This window comes from Rhineura floridana, chromosome 11 (genome assembly GCF_030035675.1).
Source record: "Rhineura floridana isolate rRhiFlo1 chromosome 11, rRhiFlo1.hap2, whole genome shotgun sequence".
In the NCBI taxonomy this organism is placed as follows: domain Eukaryota; kingdom Metazoa; phylum Chordata; class Lepidosauria; order Squamata; family Rhineuridae; genus Rhineura; species Rhineura floridana.
The window spans coordinates 41387447-41411541 of NC_084490.1; the positions used below are offsets into that span (position 1 = coordinate 41387447).

Consider the following 24095-nt stretch of genomic DNA (forward strand, 5'->3'; position numbering starts at 1 on the left):
AGTTTGTGAGCTTCCATGAAATATCTGGTTGGCCACTCTTGGAAACAGAACAAATGACTTTGCTCTAGTCCAGCAGGGCCCTTCGTAGGTCCAGTGTATCAGGTGCAAAAAGGAATGAAAAAAGAAAGGGCTGCTTCAGAATGAGCAAAATCATAAATCCAGGACTGGATCAATTGCACAGTTCCCCATGCATTCCTCATACTGGACTTGTGCGATTCCATGGACAGAGCAATGTATGTGCCTCTGTCACTCCTCTGAGCTGAAAGACAGCTTGTCCACACTAGGGATGGTGTAGAATATTTGCAAAATCGGATTTGGTATTGAATTCTGGGAAAATCTGCAAGTTCATCTCATGTTGAACAGACTCCCACTTTTTGCGTGCAATCGTGGCTGTTAGAGACACTGTATTTTTTTTTTTTAAAAATCTATGGCAATAATTACATAATTATTTACATAATTATTTTTGTAATCTGTTGCTGCTGTATACATAATATAAATATACAGCAGCATAAGGAATAATGGAGAAAATTTCATAATTTTTCGGAAAAAATAACAACAGCAAAAGGAGAACCGGGAATCGCAATAGCTAGTGGAACACAATTTATAGTGGCAGCCCATTTGACCAACTGAAAAACGGAACGGAATCAAATAGCGAACCACATTCCTAGTCCACACCACTGTGGATCTACCTCTGCAATGCATATCCATGGGGGAAATATTAGATGTATCTGAGGACAAATCTAATGTCACAGGAGAGGGCAGCAAGTCTTACAAATGCCCTGTGTGGACAGATGCGCCATACATGCTCCAGAATCCTCTGAAAAGCACAAGGATTTTGTTGTGCAGAGATTTGTGTGGAAAGTATTCCTGGAAGGTATTACTTTTGAAATGCACTGAGGAATATGCCATTGTGTATCAAGGGTGTGCACCAACCAGAAGATTCAGTTGCACCCCAATTTGGCAAACAGTCAAATTTGGTTCAAAGGCTGTCTGATTTGATATGAATCCATATTCCAGTTTGGAAGAATGAAGCGTTATGCCTCCCTCATTGACTATTATGGGGAAATAAAAAAATGGCCATTACTTTCCCCCCCTTATGACAAAATTGGATGAAATTTGCAAGCATAGTAGCTCCTCCTGAGTGGATAGATCTTGCCAAATTATAGACAATTAGGTCCATAGCTTGTGCTGGGCACTTTTAAATAAGGAACCATCTAAATATTTTTTTGTACAATTCAATGAAATTTGTGGGCTTGTTAGCCCGTTCTGAGAGGAAGGATCCAGCCAAATTTCAGAACGATATCTGCAGTGGTTTTCCTGCCAAAGCAGTCTTTATAGCTTCTAGGTGGTTAAAAAAAAGATCCACTTAATCTCTCATATTATTTGGTGGGCTTTTCTATGAAAATGGCACACATAAAAGAGGTGCCCCTAGTTAAAAAACACGACAAATTAAAGGCATATTGGTTCAGGAGTTTTTTGTGTGCTCGATGCTTTTAAAGTTGATTTGGGGGTGTGTGGGGGAACTTAAAAGGATTCACTTCCCTCCCTGTTATTTCGTGGGCAACAGTTTTATTATGAAAGTGGTGTACAATGTAGAGGTGCACCTGGGAAAATAACCTACCAAGTTTCAGAAGGTTGGATGCATGATGATGAATGGAAAACAACAACTGCAGCTTCAGACTTGTGTTCTGCTGAACTGGCACCAAACATCACAAAAACTAGAGTGGAAGTGTGGGCATGTGGCACACAGGCAGAATGTCTTGAATGCCCAGCATTTCCCAAGCAAGCACCACTAGCAAAGAGCACAGAACAGACAAGAATAAGATGATACATTACTTCAACCTCCCTTCCCCAAAGCGCTGTGATTGGAGGGCTCTAGTTAAAAAAACAAAACTTTCCCCACCTTGGCATTTTCCTTGTATGGGAAGTAGGGGGAGAAACGTTTCAGTTTTTGCAGACACACTGTCTATGCAGTTTTAAAAACATCAGCATCTCTGAATTGCCCTGAAATGTTTCAGAGATCCTCACTTTGCTTTGAGGTGCTTCAGAGAGATGCTGCATCAGTTTGGAAAAGCCACAAATATCTCTGAAATTGCCCTGTTTGATTCTTGATTCAGGACTTGTCCAGATCCAAAGCACACCCCTAGTATCAGCTATCAATATCACCAACATTTCATTTTGCCTGTTTGTTTATGCCTGAGCTTCCATATTCTGGATGTGCAAGAATTGCCATGTTCCTCGACATCAAGCACAATGAACATCTCTAAAAGTCTGGTTGAGTGACTGCTGAAGTAGAACGTTTTTGCACATAAGATGAGTGTGACTTCTCTTTATCACCTTTGTGTAGTTGGCAGGCTAGCTGGTTAGCTAGATATATTAAGACTTAGTGACATTCATACCTGTTGCCTTCCAAGATTCCTTGGTCTTATTTGGTCTTTTTTCCTCTCCTTCCCGATATAGATGATCACCCCACGTGGATGCTGGCTCTCTTTATTCACCCTCACTTGCTGTCTGGCTGTGTTTCTCAGTCATGCCGGCAGTACTGCACGTATTGCTCCTGAATTCCCTGGCAAGGATGCTCCAGTGGACCAACTGGTGCAATTTTACAATGAGTACCAGCAATTTCTCAACTCAATCAACCGCCCCAGGTTAAATGGAACGTATTTATTGGTTCATATAGCTCCTTTTACCTTAAGAGGCTGCATCACTCACAGTCTTAGGGTGCAATCCAAACTCAAGATACACCGGGATGAGCAAGTGAGATTCTGGCAGAACTCTGGCTCAGCCGGCTTGTTCCCAGCTCAGCTGGGCTACACCAGTATAACTTGCTCAACCCAGCTCAGACAGACATATGCCAGCTTAATTTGCTCATCCCAATTCAACTGGGATTTAGCTGGCTGAGTCAAAACCAGCATAATTATGACAGCATAACCCCCCCAAATGGGTATTTGGGGAGAGTGCAGGGGACAGGATCAAGGGCAGGGGGACGGGACATGCTGGATCCTAACTCCATTCAGCTCAGTCACATGACCTAGCAACCCGGCTGTACTTACACTGGCAAACAGTGCGGTGTGAATCAAATTTACATTGGGGATTTGGCTCTGGCATATTTTACACCAGCTTAATTTAAACTAGAATAAATTATGCCAGCTTCCATCACTCAGGATTGTTCCCTTAAGATGAAATGTATAAAGAGGCGGCAGGCTGCACTTAGCTTCTGGTTAGTGCTGTACCAAAACATTTCTGCAGCGGTTTTTCAACCATTCTCCATCAATGAATGGGAAAAGAATTTGCACTGGGAATTATCAAAGAGGAGGGGAAAATTCAGTGAAGTTCTGATGGGTGGGTTGCGAGTTTTTGTGTGTGCTTATCTTACTTTTGAGGTGTCCAAGAGGCATTTGTGAGTCACAAACTTTCTTCACTTGCTCATGCTTCGCTTAAAGCCCAGAGAATGGCATCAGTTCAATTCAGTTCACTTTTAAAAGTGAAACAATACGCAAAGCAAAACACAGCCGTTCTTTGAAATTTGGACTTCTCTGAATTTTGCAATGCAGTTCTCCAGTCAAGTAATGTGTACAAAAATGCATATACTATATGCAAATATATTAATAATAAAAATACAATAGAAGCATGCATTTTGTTAGGGGAAACTGTTCCACAAAAATGTGTGTTTTAAGCAAAATTGTATACAAAGATGTGTGTAGTATGTGTAAATTTACACTGAAATGATTCTGAATTTTCATGAGGATTTTTTTTAAAAAAAATCACAAACTAATGTGGACATGTGGACAACTGAACTTGAGTGGAAAAATCAGAAACTGAGAGAAACTGAAACTGACAGATTTGTCCATCCCTAATAAGGTAATTCTTCCCATGGGATTTTTTCAGATGTGGACAGCCAGGGGGGCTGCAGAGTGCTGGATAACAGTTTACTGTGGTGAAGCAACACACACACACATACACACCCCATCCCCAGCCACCTCTCATTAGCAAAGGGAGGTTCAAAACCCCACACCAAGCAAAATTCTAAAGAAATTCTGAAGTGAGGTAGAAAAATGAAAGCCTCTTTCCCAGGAGAAGGAACTTTATGAGAAATTGGAGGACAGATTTTGGCATAGCACTAGTTCTGGTTAAAAGCCAGAATGCATAGATAAGTTTTTATAAGAGTTTGTGGTATAGACATGAATTGATGATGACGATTTAACAGTTTGACAAGCCTGCTTTTCATCTTTACCCAGATTTGGTAAACGATCCAGTAGTCAGACATTTTGTGGCGATCCAAACACCAGCCTGGTCTGTTAAAATGGACAAGTAAGTTTGGTTCTTGGAACCAGTTTGCTAAGATCAGTATTAACTTTTCAATGCTGCACATTAAAAACAGCTAGGAATGGAGGGTGCTTGAACAGGCCTCTAGCACTGTGGTGTGTGTATGTGGTAACTATTTCCTCCAGGCCAATTTCCCAGTCTAATTTGCATCTGCCTGTAGTTGCTGTTTGCCCCATGGGAGAAAACATGAGTCCCTTTCAACAAATTATACGTGCAAAATGGGCTTCACACAGAGAAGGGGCACTAGGGCTGTGTCATTGGCACTATTGCTGATGTCACACAACTCCCCGGGTTAACCACCCCATATCCATGCACTGAGTGTGGACATCTGCATACAGAAATCTCACAAATGTTGAGCTCTGCAAGCATAGGCTTCCATGTGATTGAGAGCCTTGCAAAATAAACCCTACATAATCTGGCTTTCTCATCCCATGGAAGTTTATATGGATAGAGCTCTAGGATAGGTGTAGGAAACTTTGGCCCTTCAGATGTTGCTGGACTGCAGTTCCCATCAGCCCCATGAAGCATGGTCAGTGGCCAAGGATGATGAGTTGTAGTTCAGCAACATCTGGAGGGCCAAACGTTCCCCATGTTATGGAATATGCAAAGTAACTCAGTGGTCTGATCTGCGTTTGCCAGTGTGTGTATTTACCTAAGAAGCAGGCTTTAACCTTGCATTTAAATCACTGAGACTTAAGACTTAGTAAAATAAGAAAAGCCACTTTATTTATAGAAATACATTGTAGATAGGAAAGGCATATCTAGTTCTAACTAACTAACTAAGTTGGAGATGCAATGCCCAGACTTGGGTTTGGCATCATGGCTCAGGAGAGAGAACAAAGACAAAGATGTCTCCTCTGTCCTCAGACAGTCAAAGAAGAAGACAAAGGAAGGAGGGGCAGCTCAGCTTTCCTGAGCATGTCAGTGTACAATTGAAGGCGGTTAGGTAGAGAACAGCACAGGTAAAGGTGGGCAAGCCTAGCCAGCTGGAGGACCCAAATGCTATCTTCCTTCTGGAATACAGCCAGAAGAACCCAAACAGGAGTTGCTCTTGCCCCACTTCCAACACCCCACACTTGGTCTAGGGTGTGATGTGAAGGCAGATGAGGCTACTATAGTGCTGAAGCTAAGTAGAGCTTGATCTGGTCAGTACCTGGATGAGTGGCATGTACACCACTTGGTTTCCATGATGGAAGAAAGGCATGCTCAGTGTATGGATCTAAGGGGAGCGAGGAGCCTCATGATGCTTGTGGTTGGGCCAGTCGCTCAGCCTCCCTCTCCCTTCTAGGTGTACAACTGCTCTCAGAGCAATAACACATGAGGGGGGTTATACTAGTCCTCCCATCCAGCTTGAATCATAGCATTGTGCTTAATTCAGTAGTGTAGTGGCAAATTCAGAAGTGCAGGGTCCTATCATAATAGTCATAGCCACACCCCCTGCCAAGATTACACAACTGTCTAACATTATAGAATAATCTAGCTAGGCTTGAATACTGCTTTCTCCTTTTCTGTCACTGTCACCATTCGACTGTCCTTTCTCACTGTCAGAGATATTGTTCAAATTACTGAATTCAGTGTCTACATGTTCATCTAACCGCTGCTAGAGTCTACTTAGTGGCTGACTCACCTCCTTTCCCTCTGATTGGCTCCAATCAGCGGGAAAGGACAAGGAAGCAAGTTAGAAGACTCTTCTCAGTGGCTCCCTTTTCATGCTCATAGGAACCCTGCTGGGACCTGGGTCCCAGAAAAATAAGGGGCCTTAGACCCCCTGAGACCCTGGACGACTACACCCCGCCTTAATTCCTGAAACAATAAATGGTGCACAGAAAATAAGAGCTTGGAAAAGTTACTTTTTAAAACTACAACTCCCATCAGCCCCAGCCAGCATGGCCACTGGATTGGGTTGATGGGAGTTGTAGTTCAAAAAAATAACTTTTCCAAGCTCTGAAGAAAATGGATGGAGAGAAGGTTTGCTCCCTATTCACAAAACACTAGAATTTGGGAAGACCTGTTTCCACCCTGCTAACAGTTCAGCTTTCAACAAAAACTATGCTGTTGGTCTCACTGCCCACTATGACAAACTTTTACTCAATTACATAATCATTATGCTATTCCACACTGTTCATTTCAATGCAAAGGAAACACTTCTTCAGTTACATATCATTATTCATCATTTGTGGACTGACAACAACAGTGGATACTGATTTGATCGTGCTCCCTAAATTCACTTCTGTCCTGGAGATGGGACAAACAAATAAACAAAGATTGTCGATTTCTGCTCCCATTTCCATCAGAATTCTCCAACATTCCTACACTGTTAAGTGACAACAGTTGTTGTGTGAGACTGTGATCCAGCTGCTGATCAGATCTAAGAAGTGTTAGTTTGTTGTAGCTGACACTATAGTAAATATGAGTACATCCTCTGCATCACCAACCTCCACCCCACCCAGCTACTCAGGGAGACCCTGCATGCAAACTGTCGGGACCAACTTGGAAAGTGTTGTCCCAGGCCAAGCTGTGTGCAAAACATTGCGAAGCCGCCTGCTTGGCCTGCGTGGCAGTCTCTGCTCTGCTCCTGCACGTAGTTTCATTTCAGAATTCAACTTCTTGTTTTACTTTTAAACAAAACAAATGTTTGCAGTATATAATTTCACTTGGAGGGGCTGTGGGGGGAAACAAAACTCAAATCTACATTTGAATTCATTTTCATCAGCTTCTTAAACCCTTCAATCAAAAGATCCATAATTTAAAATAGTTTGGAGCCAGGGAAGATAAGTTTGAATATGTTCAAGAAAACCGATTTGGCTGGAGCACTTTTCTCCCAAGTTCTTGTCAGCACCAGGCGCCATGGGGCAAGCTTTGTGGTTTGCAATGACATATTGCAGTCTGGATTGAGTTGGCTGGGTCTGTGATAGATCAGTGCCTGGATGGCCTTTCTGCATGGACAGGGACTGTGACACGGTAGGCTTCATAGATGGAGCCTGGAGGAGAACTGTGGAATCTCCTACTACCAGCATATATTGGATTCTTTCATTGCTTCTTTCAGGGACATGTCCTTCCTTGACAGGAACAAGCGGTACCTGCACATCGTGCCCAAATGAACCCTGATCGCTCCATGATCCTGTTCTTCGGACTTCTTCTAATGAACCTACAATGGTTGCCTGTGTCCAGGGAGACCATCCCTTCCTGTGCACCCTCCTTTCTCTCCTCTTTTCAACCAACTGTTGAATGTAGTCATTATAATAAAGCAAGATTCATGCTGCAATCTGGCCGAGTTTTTCCCTCCTACCTACTTGACTGTAGAACCACTGAAATCAAGAGCAGAAACTCACATGGTGTTGAAGAGCTTTGGTAGAATTTGAAACTCCGCTGTGCAGGAGGTATCTGCAGTTGTGGGACCAGTTCAAATCCACACCATACATTGAAAACATTTAAAGCACATGACTACCCCCAAAGAATCCTGGGAACGGTATCTTACCGCTCAGATAGCTACAATTCCCAGCAACCTTGATAAACTACAGTTCCCACACTCTGAACAATTCCATGAGCTGCCTTGAGATCCATCCAAATTTTTGTGTTCAGTCTGCACTCTTTTTCTGCACTTGTTTTGGGGTGTGTGGCATATACCCTTTGTCCTGTGCACACTTTTCTGGGAATAAGCACCATCCTCTTGTGCATTCAAGATAATTTACTTTTTGAGTAAGTTTCTGCATCATCATCATCATTAGTATTATTACATTTATACCCCACCTTCAGGAAGCTCCAGGTGGTGTATAAATATGGCTCTCCCTTTCCCAATTTTATCCTCACAACAACCCTGTGAGGTAGGTGAGGCTGAGAGACAGTGACTTGCTCAAGGTCACCCAGTATGCTTCATGGCCAAGCGGGGATTTGAACCCTGGTCTCCCAGGTCCCAGTCCAACATACTAACCACTACACTATACTGCTTAGTAGACCTGCTGACAGCACAATCCTATATATACTTATTCAGAAGTAAGTCTTCCGGAGTTCAATGGGGTTTACTCCCTTGACAATGGGCATAGGATTGTAGCCTAAATTATTTTAGGTCAATTGGGTGTTCTAGCATTTTTTTATATTCCAATATCACAGATGTTAATGTTTTCAATGTGCCACTGAATCCATCCATTTCATTTTCATAATTATACTAGCAAACAGGTGTGGACCAGAACCTGAATAACGTAGCTGTTCTACTAGCCCAATCAGTACATTAGATAATGTAAGAGAACATCAGTACAGCCCTGCTGGATCCGGCCGAAAAGGCCCATCTAGTCCAGCATCCTGTTCTCACAGTGGCCAGCCAGATGCCTCTGGGAAGCCTCCAAGCAGGACTCCAGTACAACAGCATTCTCTCCACTTGTGATAAGCTGCAGCTGTAGAGGCATAATAAGGGAGGTAGAACAGTTTTCTACTTTACATATGCCTGGTTTTGTTCTGTTCCTTTATTTTTAAGATATTTATTTATATACAATTTTGCAGGCGGACCTCACAAAGCAGTTTACATAAGGTTATGACAGCAATAAATATTGCTTTTTTGTAAAGTCACAATAAAACAAAAAAGACCGCTTGTTTGTTTAATGTCAATATTGAGGCTTATTCACCCAAATTATTTTGAAATACAAGAGGAAATTTAAATAGAAGTGTTAGTGCTGGTTCTGCAGCACAAATATTTCATTCCTTAGCAGGGGAGTTTTACATAGGCTAGGATTCTAGTAAACTGTCATCTTGACTGTAGAAGAAAATATGTAGGTACAAAATGTTCCATGTTTCCAGTTTATAGATCTGAAGAGTGCTTGTTCCATTAAGTGTCTCCCTCCCCACAAGAATTCATGTTCATTCACTTTAGTCAGTAAACCTTAGCAAGTTTTACCAAAACCAGCAAGGCAGATTTTATGAAGTACCTTTGGTTTTGCAGCACTTGTAACCAGTGCCAGGGCCAGGCTATTTTGAGCCCCAGGCAAGGCTAACTACTTTCACCCTCCCCCCCCAAAATGGCCAACTTCAATTTTCAACAACAGTTGTCTTGTAGAAAAGATGAAAAACACAAAACTTGAAACTGCTAAATTTATTTTAAATTGCAAGAAGAAGTAATACAACAACCTTTGATTATCTTTCTCAGATACAACAGAAAATGTTTTAGCACATAAATCGTTTTGAATTATCTTGTGAATTGTGATGTTAAAATTAAGTCTCTTAAAAGTTTCAGTTTCAGGCTCATCAAAATCTCACTTTGCGTGCCTTTTCCTTTGCAAATTTTGTCACCAATTCCTTCAGGTCAAGTGCTGATGCTTGGGCATGTTCAATTGATATAGTTGCCAAGCCAACTAGTCTCTCTTGCAACATTGTTGAGCATATGTAAGTTTTTATAAGTTTGAGCTTTGAGAAACTGCGTTCACCACTTGCCACTGACACTGGAAGTGTGAGAAGGATCCTTAGAGCAACAGAAACATTAGGCACATTATCCAGGGTTTTTTGTTGTAGTATGAAGAGAAATACTCCTTGTGGCGGCATAGACATTGGGAGTCTTCGAGCTATTGCTATAAGTTCACAGCACAGATCTTCAGCATCAATATCTTTGTTTCCATTGTGCATCAATGATTTTTCCAAATTCTTGCAGGCCTTAAGTACATCTTCAGTAGATTTTTTGTTGATACTGTATATATATACTACCAAGATGATATCTCAGTGGTTTCAAAGCATCGATCCGATTCTCCCATCTTATTTCGCTCAATGTCTTAACAGTTATGCCTAAGTCTGATACATGGCTAGTTAGAATTTGCCAACGCTGAGTTGATGCAGAGAAATAATGATAGATCTGTTGAACCAAACTGAAGAAACTAGTTGCTTCCAGACAACACTTAGCGGCATCATTGACTACCAAGTTTAAAAGACTCAAAAAACAGAAGGTTTTCTCCTATACACTACAACAGGAGACTAGCAAATGGTGAAGAAATGTGCCATCAATGGTTGATATATTCAACCTCAAAAGATGTGGTTTTTTGTTTTTGCTGTAAGTTGTTGAGCAAAAACAATAGTGGATCAACCCTACAAGAAACAGGTTCAAAAGACTGGAAGAACATTGGAGCAATTCTGTCTTCACATGAGAGGAATACTGACCATTTAGAAAACTATCAGACCTGGAGAGAACTTGAATTGCGCTTATATAAAGGAAAAACAATTGATGATATTAACCAGCAGAAAATTAGGCAAGAAGAACAATATTGGTGACAAATCATGGAATGCTTGATTGCTTTGGTCATAGTTCTTGGCATGCAAAACTTGGCATTCTGTGGTACAACTGAAAAGTTGTACAGTGCTAGCAATGGAAATTTTTTGAAGTTTGTAGAATATCTAGCCCTTTTTGATCCTGTCATGAATGAACATTTGTGCAGAGTTAAAGATCAAGAAACAATGGTTCACTACCTAAGAAAAGATATCCAAAATGAGCTTATACAGCTTCTAGCAGGAAATTTTAGCACATGCAAACTCAGCCAAATACTACTCAATTATTCTGGACTGCACACCTGATGTCAGTCATATCGAACAAATGACAATGATTGTACCTTATGTTGATGTAATCAAACCATCAGATCATGATATGTCTGAGCCTGAGGTTATCGTAAGAGAACATTTCTTGGGATTTGTTCCACTAAAGGAGACTACAGGTGCCTTTATGACAGAAACTCTTCTTGGACAGCTTGAGCAAATGGGATTACCAATTGAGAATCTGTGTGGTCAAGGTTATGATAATGGGAGTAACATGAAAGGCAAAGAAAATGGCGTACAAAAGAAAGTCCTGGACATAAACCCACGTGCCTTTTTTGTGCCCTACAATGCACACTCTTTAAATTTGGGAAAATAATGTGATACAACCTGCTGTGGTCCATGTTGTATTTTAAGCTGTCGCAAATTATCACTGCAATAGTTAGGCCTGTTAGCAGGGTCACTGTAATTCAAGTCAGGCACAATACCATCTTCTTTTGCAGACTTTGCAGTACTCTCACTTTTCTTGACATCCTCTTTTTCCTCTGTGTGTTTTCCAGAAATATCTCCAGTTTGTGAAACTTCTGTCTTAGAGTTTACATCATTTGTAGTAGGAGCACCACATTCAGCTCCCTCAGTGCTAGTTTCAACAAGAGTATAGTCATATTCTTGTTCTTCAATTGCTTTCTGTGTACAAAGGTATTTCAGGAAGAACCACTCTTGGTTTTCAGGCATCATCATTTTTATAATATTTAATATTACCTTTAATGAGCTAGCAGGATTTTTAACCTACATTAACGTCAGATCTATATGCACATCATGCATCTAAAGGTGTGTGTCTTATAGCTTTATAGCTCATCAGTTTATTACAGGCAACCAAATACAGGTTTTAGCCAGATAAAATACTAATAGCTGTGAATTATTTCCATATGTGAGGTAGGCTATCCTGTCACAGCCTCAGACGAAGGGCGAGCAAATTGACAAGGTTAAAGCGCTAGAGCAGCTGTGGGGAACCTAAGGCCCTCCTGATGCTGCCAGACTCCAACTCCCATCAGCCCCAGCCAGCACAGCCAATGGTCAGAGATGATGGGAGTTGTAGCCCACCCCTGCACTGCACAGTGATGTTTCTTACCTTTCTGCTCCATTCAGAAATGTTTCCAAGTCTTTCGAATATTGTTCCAATACGTCTATGCTTACTTCATAGCCAGGGAATCTAGGTGGTGTGGCACCCTCAAGGTGGCCCAGCAGCAAAGCCAGACAGCAGGTGAAGGCCAAAAGAGTGGTCCAGCTTCCTCTTTTCATCTGTTTAAGGGGGACAACATTGAGAGGGAACTGTGCACGATGCTCTTCTGTATATTTATTTAAGAAGGGCAGAACTTCTCCATATGCAAAATGTATGCCAGTAGTAAAATATCAAACTGGCGTTAAAGACCAAGTGTTCTTGAAGGAAGTTTATAGGATGAACCTGGTTGTTCTGGATTAAGCTGAGGTCAGTAGTAAGTCAGGTGACCACCCACCTTCATCTGCAGCGGCCCTCCAGATGTAGTTAGACTCCAACTTCCCTCAGCCCCAGCCAGCACAGCCAATGGTCAGGGATTATGGGTGCTGAAGTCCAGCAATACCTAGAGAACCACGGGTGAGGTTCCCCACCTTTGTGCTTCAGGATGGGAAGAGTATCAGAGAGAATAAATGGGTCACTGAAGCACTGCAATATGAGCTTCCAGACTCTAGAGGGGGCTCCAGTGTAAAAGACTTTGGGTGAGGTGAGCATCACAGGAAAGCAGAAGAAAATCAAAGTTTTAAAAAGATTTGTTGCCACTTTGATGAGCAGAGATTCCTGTTCCATATACACTGCAACTTTCTACCCCTCTTCTGAAAAGGAGAGGAGGGTCTTGTGCTCTGAGGACATTAAAAAAAAATCTAAAATCTCACACTGGGCTTAATTGGAGCCCGAACCTGCCAGGCCTCGGCCCCAGAATATGTGGATTAATTATACAGCCACGAGAGTTCAATCCACTGGCCAGTAACTTTTCCAAGCTCTGAGTAGGTGCAAAGCATGCCTCCCTGGGGAGGGCGTTCCAAATATGGGGAGCTATTGCAGAGAAATATAATATGTTTATAACATAAGACAAGCCTTGCTGGATCAGGCCAAAGGTCCATCTAGTCCAGCATCCTGTCCTCAAGGTAGCCAACCTGATGCCGATGGGAAGCCCTCAAGCAGGACCTGAGTACTGCACAACAGCCCTCTTCCCATTTGTCATTCTTAGCAACTGGTATTCAGAGGCATACTGCTTTCAACAGGGAAGGCAGAACATGTATACATTGAGATAAAATACATATTTGATTATGAATTTGAAAAGAAAATGTTCATATTAGAACAGAAACAGGATGGGACAAATTTAAAGATGAGCACCCGGGAAGTTGACAGACTGGAAATAGACCAATCTGTCCACCTCTAGTCATGAAGGGGGCATCTGAGAAAGCTAGGACAGTTTTGGTAATCGTAGCTACCTGTCACATCAATCATGAAACCTCTGTATTTGTATTAGTCGAGAAAACCATGCCTCTGAAATCTGTCATTTTCCAAATTTCAATTCACAATGGATTCCAGTAGTAAAGCATAAAAGGTGGTGTTCAGCCATCCAAATCAGCACACTGGGAGGATATGTTCCACGCAAAAGATACAGATTAGGCACACAGTGGGACAAAATGGGTACACTGGCCCTATTAAATACCTATTAAGAAAAACTGGAGATCGTGGTGTTGTCAATGCTCGATTCGGGTTGGGAGGCAAGATTCTCTCAGTGGGCCCACCTCCCTGAATGTGGCCATTCCCTCTTCCTCCTTTCCACTATTGCTGCATGATTTGCACATGAAGGGGGTGAAAGGTGGTTATCATATCACATCGAGTTTGGCCCTAAGATGGGGAATGCCTTTTTGAATATATATACACACTTATAGATAGAAATCCAGCCAAATTTCAGACAAATAGGTGCTGGGATTTTTGTTCTAGGAATCTTTAAAACTTAATTTGGGGGAGGGAGAACCCATCTTTCCATCACTGTTTCTTCTCCAGAAATTGTCCTGACATGTCCCTGTTTCCTCCTTGGTAGAATGTTGTAGCTTGATGCGAGAGTGTCCACCTTGCATGCAGAAGGTCCCACATTAAATCCCCAGCAGGTAGGGCTGGGAAACACTTCCTGCCTGAAACTCCACAGCAGGCCTGGTACCAGCAGGTGGCCAGGTCAGGCACTGGCCGAGGGCTCCCGCAGCTGGCCCAGAGCTCCTGCGGCTGACCAAGGGCCCCTGTTGCTGGGGCTGGGAGGGTGGAGTTCACGCTCTGTGATCCCCACCAGCAACGGGTTACAGGGTGTGATTGCATATCACGACTGGACTGTGGCACAGATCGGGGAATGGGAGCTCCACTCTCCCAGGCAATACCACTGCAACACGTGTGCACAGCCAGCACACGCTTAAATACATCTGGTCATGCCACCTCTTGTGTAGCCACACGCATGTCTCCCATCACCCTAGAAGGCGGTGGGGGTGATGACAGGCAAGCACACTGATGCAGCAACACAAGATGTGGTGCAACCGGGTGTATTTAAGTGTGCATACACGCATGGCAGGACACCAGGGGCCCGCTAAAGTCTGGTTCCCAAAGGCCTGCTGCAGTCTGGTGCCCACCCTGCCTCAGGGAGCTGCTGCCAGTCTGTGTAGATGATCTTGAGCTAGATGGGCCATTGGTTTGACTCAGTATAACGGAGCTTTCTATGTACCTTCTTGAGATCTGAAAGTAAACACTAATATTGTGCTTGTGCACATCGTTACACTGTGTACATGTAATACAGTCACTCACACATACTCAAAGAGCAAAGAACACAGAGTCCAAGAGATACTAATGCTATTACACACAGGCCAAGAAATATTCAACATTAAATCACATGCAACTGGAGTCAGAATAGGTTGGGGCGAAGGGAAGTAACTCATCTAATTATGACCTCAGACCCAAGACAGATGCACACAAACAACAGCAAGAGCAAATAAGAATTAGGGAATTTTGCATTTGAATTAGTCAATAAAACCATGTCACCATATCTCACATTTTCCAAATTTCAGTTCACAGTGGGTTCTGGTACTGAAGCATAAAACATGATGCTCAGCTTAGCCATCCAGATCAGCACATTGGGAGGAAATATTCCAGACCCAAAATACAGATTAGATACACAGCGGGAGAGAATAGGTACACTGGCCCTATTAAATACCTATTAACAGAAACTGGAGAGTGTGTGTCTATCAATGCCAGCTTTGGAGTTGGATGTGGGCGCCAACAATATTCTCTCCCTGGGTCCACTTCCCTGAATATGCCCACCCCTCCTCCAGGCAATTATTGCCCACCCACCCCAAATTTTCTACTTTTTACATGCTTTTTATGTTGAAAACGTAGTCTTCTTAATATCAAAATTACCCTCCTGTCCCCACAAAATTATTATTTGGAAATGTTGAATGAGCAGGGGTCTCACACTAGTTATAGATGAACATTAAAAATCCAGATAAAACAAAGCAGAGGAGAGGTACAAGTTAGTACTTAGAGGCTTACACAGTAATCTCTTGCAATAGTCTTACGTTCCATATTATTTATTTGTTAGATTTATACCCCGCCCTTTCTCCCAGTAGGAGCCCAGGGCTGCAATAACATTTGTTTTTCTTTTTCCTCCTGAGTTTGCCCAGCATCACTTCTACACAGTTTATGTCTGCAGTGCACAGATAGGCAGTTACTCTTCAAGACGGATGGCCACAAATACCCACAATTTAGGGGCCCTCCAGATGCCCCTCCACTTGTGTATTCAGGATGATTTGTGCTCAGGTTGCTCTCAGGGCAATCATATCACTTTCAGTACTATTTGCACCTGCAAACGTTTTGGACCAGTGAAAATTTCATTTTCAGTCCATGCATGTCCCATAACTTCCTGCTGAAATCCTGTAACATTTTATACCATAAATGTTCTGTTGATTTTTGGGGGGGGTTCCCACATTGGTTGTACTATAGAGCTAGAGTCCCCCTCAAGATGGCAATAATGGAATAATATTGAGGAAGCACTAACAACTAATAAAGCGATAACAACAACCAGTTGTTAACAGCAAACAACTAATAAAGTGGAATGATGTCCACTGCAGATGGTCCAATATCAATCCACCACTAATGCACTATAATTGTACCAAGAACATGTTGACAAACATACCCACAGAAAAACACCAGTCTGGAGGGGGCCTTAGTCTTTCTTCCATGGGCAAAGAAAGGGTTTAGAAGGTATTGATGGTCCTTTTTTCTTTTCTTTTCATTTGCTTAGGTTATGAAGCCATGCCACTGATCAGTGGTTCCCAAACATTTTCCCCCCCATGGACCACTTGAAAATTGCTGAAAGTCTTGGCAGACCAACTTAATGATTTTTCTGCCTGTTGTAGCGACTGTAATGCGCTGTGCTAGATGCTGTATGGTTTTCAACTGTATTTTGATTGCTTCTTTTATTTCTTACATTGCATTTTATCATTTTTCTATTGCATTCCATTGAATTCAAACTGTAATATAAGATAAGAAATAAAAGAAGCCATAAAAATGCAATTGAAAATCAATATGAATATTTCTTGCAGGCATCCCACAGAGCACTGGAATGAAGCTGGCAGATCACTGGTGGTCCACAGACCACAGTCTGGGAATCTCTGTCATAGAGTATGAAGTCAATTATGAAGGCAGGTGAGTAGCAAGAGGAGGCAATGTTAAAATCTATACCTTACACTGGGTGGAGATGACAAAGGAAGGGAAGGAGGAAGAAGGAAGAGGTATAAAAGTCCCGCATGTGTTCTGCAGAGCCAGAGACCACAGAGGAACCTCTTCAAGCCTGAAGCTACCTGTCACTGCATTGCAACCTTGGAAACATGGTAAAAAAAGAGGGGAGGGCACTTAGGTACCAAAATCTCCACATAAGGGACCTGCAACAAAATTGGGCTCAGGATTCCAGCCAGCTGGCATACTCTTCTCCAGGATACTCCATTGCATACCTTCTCCCCACCTGTTTTCTGCCTCCCCTCCTTCAACAGTCAGTTGGCATTCTGTGGCAACTGATAAGCCATCAATGGGCTGGTTTTTTTTTTAGCTTGTTTTAATTTTCTGTGTGTGTTTCTGCAAGTTTCAGGGGGTTCTCTGAACCTACTGACACATTCCCCTTGTGTGAGGATGGTGCCGTTTTGGATCCCCATGTGGAGAATGAGTTTGCAATTATTATATTAGCCAGTGGTGGCTGGAGGCTCCACATCAGTGGGGCAGTGGAATCCACTCTGGGGTTTCATCTGAACTTTGCTAAAGTACCTTGGACAGCTCCTTGAAAGTTTGGACTAAACCCTGGAGCAGATTCTACTGCCCCACTGACATCAGAGCCACCAGCCGCTACTGACATGAGTATATACTGTCTACTATCTACTGTGTAGCAGGTATGGGGAACCTTTGGCCCTTTAGATGATGCTGAGCTACAACTTCCATCAGCCCAGTGATCATAGCCAATGGCCAGGGATGATGGGAGCTGTAGTTCAATAACATCTGGAGAACCAAAGGTTCTCCTCTATATAGGGTTGAAAGGCAAAGAAAATCCGACCTTAGTTATCCATTGGCTTTCACACTTTTTCAAATATTTCCTAAATGCATGTTTTGAGAGAAAGTGCATTTAGACAATGGGCATTCTGAAGGAAGATACATTTGGAAATCCATGTCTTGTGAACAAACTCTGTTTAACTCTGTGTGGATTTCTAAAAAAGAAAACCTGGAGATTAATGCACCTCCAGGATGCAACAGTCACATATGCACAAAAGTGACATGGGCTGGAAATAAAAGGACTTGCTCAGCTGTAGGAAGGTATTGTGTATAATGAACAGTATTCTGGGAAGTGTGACTAGGTGGGAGGAGAGAATTGCTTGGAGGATGGAACATCCAGGTAAGAGTGATGGGGACCTTTGGGTGGGGAAAATTGTTGGGAAGGGAGCAGTTATTATGTGTCCATCTAAAAACGGTTAAATATGGAGCCAAGGTGGAAGAGGGATGTGGATTTAGGTGAGGAAAAGGTGTAGGAGTTAGAAGTCACCCATATTATTTTCTGTAGAAAGATGTATTTGCCATAGCTTCTGAGGAGCAGACCTTGAGGGGGAAGAGCCATAGCTCAGGGGTAGAGCATCTGCTTTGCATACAGAAGGTCCCAAGTTCAATCCCCAGCATCTCCAGGTATGGTTGGGAAAGACTCCCTGTCTGAAACCCCGGAGAGCCACTGCCAGTCAGTGTAGATAATACTGAGCTAGATGGACCAAAGGTCTGACTCCAAGCAAGGCAGCTTCCTACGGTCCTAACAAATAAATACCAAAGAGACACTGTGCCCATTAATGAACTCAGATTCTGTTAATCCCTGTCTGTCTCACATGACCATTTGAAAAGTTACCTGAAAGCAAAATATTCACAGTGAAACCATGACAGGTGGGCACAAAATCGTGTTGTGTTCAAAATATAAGGACAGGGAGTCTCCCTGGATGGGGAAGAAAAGGGGATAGGAAGGCAGTTGCAGAGCTTTTAAGGAGCTTTTAAGCAGGGCCAATCTAGACTTTACAGTGTCAGATCCTTGTATAAGAGTCAATGAATTTGTACAAGGAAAGAGGAGAGGGATTTAAAGCACAGGATGGGGGAGTGGGAGGTGGGGCTGAACATTCCCCCACTGAATCCCCCCCTTCCAAATTGCTTTGCTCAAGATCTTGGTTTTTTGGTGGGTCTCTGAAACCAGAAGCAACTCCTGCCTAGTCAGAAACACCTGTGCCGCTCACAGCCACACTATACATTTAAAGCACTCTTATACCACTTTCACAGTCATGGCTTCCCCCAAAGAATCCTGGGAACTGTCATTTGTTAAGGGTTCTGGGAACTGTAGCTCTGTGAGGGGTAAGCTTTGGTTCCCAGGATTCTTTGGGGGAAGTCACCACTGTCAAAGTGGTATAAGAATGCTTTAAATGTATGGTGTGGATGTGCCCCTGGAGTGACACAGGGGTTTTTTTTGGGTGGGGGAGTTAAGCATATGAAATTGAAGGTTTCTCCTTTCCTTTTCCATCTACCCCTGCTGCAATCACTTTGCCCCTGCCTTTCTGTGAAAGCCATGCCTCCATAAAGTTGCTTTTGCCCCTGAAATTGGAGGCACACAAATGAGAAGAAGGGTGCAACCAATATGGGGTGCGTGTATCAGTTGAGCTAGGGAAAGCCAGATGGGCATGTGTGTGCCGTGTGTGTGTGCCATGTGCAGGCTAGTGCTGGGCCAAGCCCTTTTGCTCCACACACACATTCACACTTTGATTATTTGCACAGTGATTTTTCTGCACATTATCCAAGAGGCAAACACATCTGACACGTGATCTTCCGTGATTCACTACCAGCACCACAAAAACAGACAGCAAAGAAAAACGCAGACCAGCCGCTGGTGGCTTTGAAGGTTAGGGAGGGGAATGCAGGGGAGGTGGAAGTGAGCTGATTAACCCTTTCACTGCCAGATGGCCACCTGCTCCAAATCACGCACACACACAGAGTCGTCTTTGTTTCCTCCCTGCCGCAGATGGCCTTCCTGTCACGCAGCTGGATACCTCTCTTTGCCATCACCTGCTGTACGGTTGTGCACCTTAGTTATGCTGGCGAATTCTCCAAACCAGTACCTCCCAAGTACCCTGGTGATAATGCCCAGTTGGAGGAACTGTGGATATTCTGGGAAGACCTCATGAGTTACCTGGCAGCCGTTTCTCGTATCAAGTAAGTGGCCCCAACGTGCAGAGGAAAAGGTTAAATGTATTCATTGGGTGATGTCTCAACAGAACCTAGAAGCTTAGAGTTAGCATACAGTTATACAGATATTCTCTCTCTGGAGGGTCAGGAGAAAGCCCCCGTTAGGATGCATCTCATGTCTAAGGGATGGAGGGCAGGACCAGTCACCAAAGACAAATAGCCCAGGCTCCCAAGGATAGGGTCAGGATAGCTAAAGTTTAGAACAGGCTAGAGCTTGCAAGGAATGCTCAGAGCAGCAAAAGAGGCTTTGCCAGGTATGTTTGAACCACGAGGAAGAGAAAGGAAAGAGCAGACCTGCTGCTCTGTAAGGACAGCAAAGTGTGACACAGAGCAGGCAGAACAGATCCACTTCATTTCTGCCTCCATCGTCTCCCAAAGAAGAACAGTGTGCATCCTTGCAAAAGTAGTGTGAGTGGGCAGGGGTCGGGATGCAGACTGGATCAGGCCTGGGGCTTAATGTGGCCCTCCTGGTCTCTCTGCCTGGCCCTTGGAACTCTCCAGGCCACATCCCTCACTGGACTGGCTTTGCACGCCATGTGTTCTTGCCTGGCTTGAATGTGCCCTTGAGCTCTTATGTCTCTGGGATGAAGGACACAGAGGGCCATGTGAATGTGTGCAGAAGCTAACCCAATGTACAAAAGTAAGATTTATATATATTGCTCCACTCACTTTTGCCTCTGCCCCCACCATCACTGGCATGTGGCCCTCAGAAGGCTGCTCAGACGGGAATGTGGCCCTTGGACTGAGCCAGTGTACTGTAGTGATTAGCGACTTGAACTAGGACCTGGGAGACCAGTGTTCAAATCCCAACTCAGCCATGAAGCTTGCTGGGTGACCTTGGGCCAGTCACTGTCTGTCAGCCTAACCTACCTCACAAGATTGTTGGGAGGACAGAATACAATGGAGAGAGAGAACCATGTATACCACCTTGAGCTCCTTGTAGGAAAGGTGGGATATAAATAACAAAATAATAATAAAATAAATAAATAAATAAGAGTGTCCCCCCCCTCCGGCCTAGATGATAATCCTAGACTAGTTATCAGGAGGATTCACAGCTCATCAGAAAACTGCATTCAATGAGTACTCATGAGTGATTACATACACTGCCCCACTCTTTCTCCTAATGCTATTCCCACATGGTTTTGAAAAATACCTGAACAGGGTTGCTCGGATTATTGTTACGCAGACGTCCTGCTGTACTCAATGAGCCTTACTCCTGTGCACAAAGGTCCACAGCATTATTTTATTTATTTATTTTATTAAATGTATATCCCGCCCTTCCTCCTAGAAGGAGCCCAGGGCAGCAAACAAAAACAATAAAACATTCTAAAAACATCTTTAAAACAAAACAAAACATCTTTAAAAACATCTTTTTTAAAAAAAAAAAGCTTTAAAGACATCGAAAAAAGATCAGTATCATTAGATACAGCAGTTGTCCCTACCAAGTGGGAATTATAGATGGGCCGGTTTCATTTTAAAGTTTGCATCCTATGACCAAGAAGAAACCTCATGATGCATCAAACATGAATTCTACAATCAATCTTTTCCTACATTGTTTTGGGGGTGGGGGAAGGAGTTGTATGCATACTGGGCATCTCAAACACTACATCGACCCAGGCTTCATTTTGCTTTCTAAACTAACTAGCAGTTTTAAAGCTGGTGGATCTGTGGGCACGGAAGAGAGAGAGGGTAATGAGGGAGCAAATTGAAATGTGCAAATGACTGTTCACAAAATGCTATGACATTGGGTTCTTGTACTTCTTATACTTCTTTTTAATCTCCATCTAGAATCGCCAACAGTCTTAGGACATTTTCTAGGCTGCTGGTCCAATAGCCATGTAAGTTTGATCCTGGGAACAGTTGTGGGATAAGCCACTTTGTGAAACCGGAGGTTGTACCCACAGCTTCATTTCTGAGATACAGTGCCGGGGGTGGGCGTAGGATGTCGGGGGGGGGGAAGACTGCTTGGAAACGTGATGATAGTATATTGCTCTGTGGAAGAGCAAATGGTGTGGGGGGGTTTACACGTAAAAGATTCCAGGCTCAGTTCCTGCCATCTCCCCATAAGAGATCTTGGGTAACAAGGCCCTAAGAAACTGGAAACAAAGCCCTATGAGGAGAGACTGAAAGAATTGGGCATATTTAGCCTTGAGAAGAGAAGACTGAGGAGAGATATGACAGCCCTCTTCAAGTACTTGAAGGGCTGCCACACAGAAGAGGGCCGGGATCTCTTCTCGATCGTCCCAGAGTGTAGGACATGAAATAATGGGCTCAAGTTACAGGAAGCCAGATTCAACTGATTTCACGAAAAGCTTCCTGTTAGAGCAGTGCAACAGTGGAACCAATTATCTAAGGAGGTGGTCAGCTATTCAACTCTGGAGGCATTCAAGATGCAGCTGGACAGCCGTCTGTTGGGTGTGCTTTCAGTTGGATTCCTGCTTCGAGCAGGGGGTTGGACTCGATGGCCTTATAGGCCCCTTCCAATTTTACTGTTCTATTATTCTAAGCTGGGGAAAAGCTCTGCCTCAGCTGCTGTCACTCCAAGTAACCAGCACCAGAATTTTATGATTCTACAAAGGGCAGGGTTAGAACAAATGGGTAGAAATGTCAAAGAAGCAGATTTTGGCTAAACATTTGTGGGGAGGGTTTCCCAATGATATGATGCTGTAAATTCCTGCTTTGAGCACGGGGGCTGGAGTACAGGAGCTCCAAAAACCCTTCCAATCCTAAAACTCCATGATTCTATACTAAGTAAAGTAAGCCAATCATCGGTCTGATTCAGTCGAAGATGGCTTCATATCTTCATGGTGGGTGAACACTGGTGTGTCTCTCTGTGTCTAGATAAAGATGAAAGAATCCTCTACATTAATTTTTTTTCCAGAGATAGTAAGCTCTTGAGGCAAAGGTGCATATGAGTTAGGGGGTGGGAAAGAGTTTTCCATTTAGACTAATCATTTTGCTTAGTTCATCTTTTCACTGCTGAGCGTGGCTTGGCTCTCTTGGATGAGTCATCTGGACCTATTGGCTCTTCTGATTCCTTTCTGAGCAGCTGTCTGGTTGGAGCCCCAAATGATGTAGATCAGGGGTGAGGAGCCTCAGGCCTGGGGGCCAAATGCGGCTCTCCAAGCTTGTCCAGCTGTCCCTTGGGGCTTTCTTCATGCCCTCTGGCTACACCCATTCCATACATTTGAAATACATTTAACAGCCATGTCTTCTTCCAAAGAATCCTGGGAACTGTAGTTTGTACAGATGCTGGCCTCACAGCACTACTATTGCCAGCACCTTTAACAGACTACAGTTCCCAGGATTCTCCATGACTGTTAAAAGTGATATAAGAGTGGTTTTAAAAGGTATGGTGTGGATGTGACCTCTTGTGGATTTTCCTGGCTGGAATGGGTCCTTGAACTCTCATAATGCCTCATGCCTGGATGGATGGAAGTTGAAGAGGATGTGCAAGCAGGTGTAGAAACTAGTCTACTGTACAAAGGAAAAATTTACATCTGTTGTTGCACTCATTTTTGCCTCTGGCCCTGCCCGCTACCAACATGTGCCCCCCACCCCCAGGTTGCCCAGCGTGGAATAAAGCTACAGGGCTGAAAAAGATTCCTCACCCCAATCTTAGATTGTACAAGTAGATTACAGTGGAGCAGTGACGGCTGGTGGCTCCGTGTCGGTGGGATAGTGGAATCAGCTCCAGGTTTTAGTCCAAACTTTTCAGGAACTGTCCAAGATGCTTCAGAACCTTGGACAGCTCCTCGAAAGTTCAGACTAAAACCTGGAGTGGATTCTGCTGCCCCTCTGACATGGAGCCACCAGCCACCACTGCTGTGGAGACTTGCTAGATTAGTAGACCCATTTTTTGTCCATAGGATTGGATGACATGGTCAACGGTCCATTCCAGCTCTATGGTCCCTTAGAGATGCCTCTCCAAAGAAGAAGAGGAAGAAACAGATTCTGTTCCTCTTGAATCCAAGCTGTGTGGTTCCCCCCCCCCTTAAATTCTGGTTTTTTAAAATTCCTTCCATGGGAAGTGAGACTGGAAAAGAGTTAGCCAGTCCCTACTTGCAGCCTGTTTAACAGCTTTCTCTGTTGTCCAGGCTATGTGTTTAACGGACAGAGCCAGATGTGGCGAATACTACTACACTAACAACAAACAGAAAAATGAAGACTCGTTTTTCTCTGTGGTTCTCTTTGGAACGTGTTCCCATGAATATATTGTGACCTCCCAGCCAAGGAGATCATAGCAGCTGCTTCTTGGGACTCTGCTCTTCTCTATTCATTATGGAACGTGCTCACTATAATAAACCTAGATGAAGCTTAGACTCTGTTTAGATTTTATTTTCACATACAAGAGCTCAAATAGGTGGTGGTCCAGCAAACCTGTTAAGAACATAAGAACTGCTGGATCAGA

General features: G+C 43.4%; 1 long non-coding RNA gene across 1 annotated transcript; it reads left to right on the forward strand.

The window, feature by feature from the left end:
- Positions 1-19420: 19420 nt before the first annotated feature.
- LOC133368069 (uncharacterized) lies at positions 19421-23850 on the forward strand. The gene is made up of 3 exons (XR_009758577.1): positions 19421-19651; positions 21473-21522; positions 23782-23850. It is a non-coding gene; the product is annotated as an uncharacterized LOC133368069 (long non-coding RNA).
- The last annotated feature ends 245 nt before the right edge of the window (positions 23851-24095 follow it).